This window comes from Gobio gobio (genome assembly GCF_949357685.1).
Source record: "Gobio gobio genome assembly, chromosome: 23".
Classification (NCBI taxonomy): Eukaryota; Metazoa; Chordata; class Actinopteri; order Cypriniformes; family Gobionidae; genus Gobio; species Gobio gobio.
In genome coordinates this window covers 41163763-41169542 of record NC_137119.1, presented here as the reverse complement: position 1 = coordinate 41169542, position 5780 = coordinate 41163763, and the positions used below count along the sequence as shown (strand labels likewise).

Genomic DNA, 5780 nt, shown 5'->3' with positions numbered 1-5780 from the left:
ATTTATTCAAAAGTTAATAACGCTCAACATTCAAAAGGTAAATAAGGATTCATTGACGACCCGACCGACCGTGACCCGAATATCATTAAAAATAATTTTGGATGACTCGTAACCGCGGGTAACCGCTCATTTTGGATCAACCCGCGCATCACTGATACACACCACAGAGAAAAGAAAAGAAAAAAAAGAGTCATAATTTTCTGTTTGTGAAGTAAATTGTCTTTTGTTAGTTTCTCTGGTTACACTTTTAAGTTAAAGAAAGGATTTGAAGGAATTCGTAAAGTACAAAATAAGTGAGTAAAATAACGGAGTAACGGCCATACTGTTGAATGTATCTTATTATTTTAAAGTTCTGTTAAAACAAGTATACTTTCATCTAAAAGGGGGAGATGTAGTGGCAGGTTATGGCCACCTGGTGGGGCTAGAGATTAAGGTTGTTAAGCAACAAGTTAGAAGAAGAAAATAAAGAGTCTGATTTCATCCAGTGAGTTGTGTCCTTGAATATGGAGTATAGAGGAACAATACAATATCTAGTGTGTCTGCCCCATAATGAACACAAATGTTCAAAACGTGTGATGGGCAGCTCACACCGATTAAAGACTTATTCTGCAATGACTTCTGTAAGTTTGCGAAAACTTTCTTTCCTTCTTCATCACACCGGATTGCCCTGAACATTGTATTGCAGTTTTCACCTGTAAACAAAATGCATTTAGAAAAATTCCCTCATTTAACTTCGACTAATTTACTAATTTACGGTCCATTCTTCCACTCCAAATAGTGAATAAGCAGAGGGAATATTTCCACAGCACCGATTGCTCCCATCAGGAGAAACATCACAGTAAGGAATGTCTTCAGTGCTTTCAGAGCTGTGTCGACAGAATGTGCTGCTATCAAAGCGTTAACAGTTGCTTCGGCCTCAGTACGAGCGTCTGAACATTTTCACTCTCCTGAAGCTGCAATTGTGTGTTTTGTGGAGCTTATGTGGGCTTCTAGGTCTCTAGCACCTTTATTTGACACTGACACACACGTTCCAGCTTTACAGGTCATACATTCTGCTTCACACAGATCAGGGCAGAGACAAAAACACAGGGATTTTCTCTGTAAATGTACATTTGCGTCAATAAACCAACTTAAATCTGTCGACGACTGAAGCGTTTGCATAGAGAGTGTGTTTTACATGAGCGACACGCTTCAGTCTCTGCGTGTGTTTATAACTCTGTCAAACATCAAACATCATCAACAACTGTTTTTCACTAGAACTGAACCTACAACCAACAAACATGACTTTCATCACCATATTGATCTGGACGCTGGCAGTATTATGTCGAGGTTTGTGTCGGTCAAGATTACAGACGTTATTTACTTGATATCTTTATGTGTGTTGAGAAGATCTATGGTTGTAAAAGTGTTTGTGATTTCTAATCTTTCTCTCTTGTCAGAATCTGTTGGTCAGGTGACAGTGACTCAAACCTCAGAGCTGCTCTCTCAGACTGGACAATCAGTCGCTGTGACCTGTAAAACTAGCAGAGGTCCAGTCTCCTGGTGTAATGGCAAACAGTGTCTAAGCTGGTACTCACAGAAACCTGGAGAAGCTCCTAAACTCCTGATTTATGGAACAAGCTTCCTCCAGTCAGGAACTCCATCTAGATTCAGTGGCAGTGGATCTAACAGTGATTTCACTCTGACCATCAGTGGAGTCCAGACTGAAGATGCTGGACATTATTACTGTATGAGTGTACACTGGATCAACAGTAACAATGTGTTCACACAGTGATAAAGAGTCGTACAAAAACCTCCTTCAGTCAGAGTCACAGTGACTGAACTGAAACTGCAGCTGCTCACACACACACACACACACACACACACGACAAACACAGGAACTACACATGAGCTCAAAACTGACTTCAGCTCTATTAGACTCTGATCTGTCCTGCTGTTACAGATTTTTGGCTCAACCGTGCTCAGAATGAACAGTAGGCCTACGTGTAGAATGATATGAAGTCAAACAAATAATAATGGCGTAATTTGTTGTTTTGTTTTGTACATTAAACTACACTGTAAAGTCATTGTGTATCAGCAACATAAAGATGTTTTTGAGCAGTTTTCAAGCAGCTCCTTCATCTCAAGCTGATTATGAATTTATGACTCATAACTGATTTCTCATGAGCAGAAGTGAAAGTGTTCAGTTCAGAGCGTTGAACCAATCAAAGAGTGAAACTGTGAGTTTGAGGTGTAAATCTCATTTGCATTGTCAGGTTTAGTGATTGTGATCCTCTCAGAATAGAGCAGCTCCGTCTCCAGTGACCATGTTCAAACCCCAAGAGCTTCATTTGACATTTCCTGCTAAATGCAGCTGTTCTCAACTATTACAATCAATCAAAAGCAGCTGAAACTTTAGTGCAGGACTTTGAATGAACGACACACTGATCAATGATGCAGTCCAACACAAATGTAAGGCGTTCAGAAGCTTTATTGAATGAACAGCAATGGCAGCACATTGACAGACGGCTTCAGTATTGAGCTGTAGATCACGTGACTGCTGTGAATCCTGCCGGACGCTCAGATACGGCTCGTCTTCACTGGAGAAACATCAGCAGGAGCTCTTGAGGAACGAGGCCTCTTGATCAGCTCCGTCATGTGTTACTCTGCAGACCAAGCGGTCTGCGCCTTCCCAGCGTGCTTTGCTGAGGCTCAGGACGCTGCTGCGGCTGTAGCGTCCGTCCCGCTCGCTCTCTGCGCTGGTCTGAACCCCCTCGGTGACCTCTGACCCGTCCAGCGTCCAGCTCACCGTCGCCCCCTGTGGAGAGTAAGAGCTGAGCAGGCAGAGCAGTGCGGCTGAGTCTCCAGAGATCTGCAGAGAAGAGGGCGGCAGCAGAGACACGGAGGGCTTCACGGAGGGACCGCCGGCTGCACACACACACACACACACACACACACACACACACACACACACACACACACACACACACACACACACACACACACACACACACACACACACACACACACACACACACACACAACACAGTCTTTAGCTCATAGATTAGATGTCAGACATGGTAATGTAGTAAAAAATTACAATTTCATGTTTACAGAAATTACACATCACTAAGTTCATTCATAAACCCCATAGAAATGATCCTGATTTAATTTTTGAATTATTCTCCGTTTAAATAATATATTGACTGCTACTAAAATACCAAGTATAGGATATATGTATAGATATAAATTAGTTCTCTCTTCATGATATAGAGTGAAATAAATACTAAATAGCAAAATGTTTAATCCAATTTTAAAAAATGGCTATTTCGAATTGATCATTTTTATTGAAATGTCTTTATAAAATATAGGAAACAATATTAAAGAAAATTTCAATATATTTGTATTTGAAATATAATCAGCATTCAGGACAGAATTATAGTGAACTTAACTTAATCATAATTTAACATATTTTCAACTGCATTTCTTTTTGATGATGACACTGATGAAAAATTATAATTATTTTGTCTATATTATCCAACTTTTGTGTCATGAACAAAATTAAAAATATATTAGGAAATTATAAAAAATATACTAAAATTAGAATACATTAGGTGTGAAATTACTAATGTAAAACATTAAATGCAAATATGAAATATGCCTTGAAACATAAAAAAAGTATATCACCAACTATGAAATATTCATAATAAAACAGACAAAATTAAATAATAGATACATCAATTTGTGCGATCAATCGATTAAATAGAATTAAGCCTATGAATTTTAAAAAAATTAAATTAAGAATATTGTTGCCAAATGCTCTTAAATAACATTAAACCTGCTTTCATTAACACACAGATCATACACATTTCTATCAGATAATTTAAGAAACACTTACTTCTGATCACCAGTTCAGTTCCTCCACCAAAAGTGTACCACAGTGTTTCATTCTAGTGAAAGCGTCGTACAAAAACCGTCACACTCAAATGAACACACACTCCAGCAGAGAAAGAGATGAGACACACACACACACACACACACACACACACACACACACACACACACACACACACACACACACACACACACACACACACACACACACACACACACACACACACACACACACACACACACACTAATTCTGTTGAGCTGCTTTATAATGAAATCTTCAGCCAGATTTAGATGGTCATTTACTGTTGTTGACCTTTGACCTGTTGTACAGTCTCATGGATGATATAAATCTGCAGCACAGGTATTAAATGCTCTCAGCATCAAAGTCTGAATGAAACTGATCATTAAAACTGTGTTTAGAGGGAGAAGATCTGCCCAAAATAACATGAAGTAAATCATGAGTGTGTTTCTGAAAATAGAAGTTTATTAGCAAAGATACTAAATGACAAACCAGTGTTTGTGCTGTCTTCAGGTAAATGATCTGGAGTGTGTTTGCATATTGATCAGATGCTTCAGTGTGTGAGAGTGTTTATAGTGCTGTGAGTTCAACACTTCATCACTGACACACACAACAATCTTCATCAACATGACCTTCATCATCATCTTCATCTGGACTCTCACAGCGTTTGCTCAAGGTTTGTGGAGCACAAGTTTGATATCAATTCATTTCTTCAAGTATATTGTCAAAGTTTTGAGTGTATTTTCTTCTTGTTGTGTTTCAGAGTGTAGAGGACAGATCAGCGTCACTCAGAGTCCCTCAATGACAGCTCAACCAGAACAAACTGTCAACATCAACTGTAAAACCAGCAGAGATGTGTACAATAATAATTATTTATTCTGGTACTCACAGAAACCTGGAGAAGCTCCTAAACTCCTGATTTATTGGAAGAACCGCCGTCAGTCAGGAACTCCATCTAGATTCAGTGGCAGTGGATCTAACAGTGATTTCACTCTGACCATCAGTGGAGTCCAGACTGAAGATGCTGGACATTATTACTGTCAGAGTTACCACTACATCAACAGTAAAGATGTGTTCACACAGTGATAAAGAGTCGTACAAAAACCTCCGTCAGTCAGAGTCACAGTGACTGAACTGAAACTGCAGCTGCTCACACACACACACACACACACACACACACACACACACACACACACACACACACACACACACACACACACACACTCAACAGTGAAGAAACGACTCAATATGATCTTATTGATCATCACTTTCTTGAGCTTCATTAGTTTTTGATTGTGATTTTTTAGAAGTCATATTTGTCTCCTATTTCATCCTTCATGTAGAAATTCAGTCAATCCTTCACCACATTTTAGTTTTTTCTGCATTTATGATTTAATATATTCTTCTTTCTAAACGGCATCATCATCATCATCATCATCATCATAAACATGTTCTGATTGAGTGAGTTCATCCTCATAATGCAGATATCATAGAAACACACATTCACACTTTACAATAACTGCATATGAATCATTAGTTAAGCATTAGTAAATATGAATTCATCATTTATAAAGCATTAATAAGCAGTTTATAAATACAGCTATAAATGCTTTACTCTTGATTTATAAGCATATCTATAATGTGTTTAATAATTGTATATTTATACTTTATTAATGATCAATTTATCATTTCTAAATTATTACATAATTTACAAACCAGTTATTTAGGAGTTGTCAGTGTTTCATCAGATCATTTAGAAAGTAAATGATTAATAAATTATTTAAATGTACATTTATAAATATTCTTTAGACATATAGTAATAGTTACTCAGTGTGTAAATGCTTTATTAACACGTATTCCTCCTGTAATTCATCATTAATTCAGTTAT

General features: G+C 37.8%; 1 long non-coding RNA gene across 1 annotated transcript; it reads right to left on the bottom strand.

Moving 5' to 3' along the window:
• Nucleotides 1–2452: 2452 nt before the first annotated feature.
• On the bottom strand, nucleotides 2453–3926 carry LOC307119865. Its single transcript, XR_013815694.1, has 2 exons — nucleotides 3878–3926; nucleotides 2453–2907 (listed from the first exon to the last, which is right to left on the bottom strand). It is a non-coding gene; the product is annotated as an uncharacterized lncRNA (long non-coding RNA).
• Nucleotides 3927–5780: the final 1854 nt, after the last annotated feature.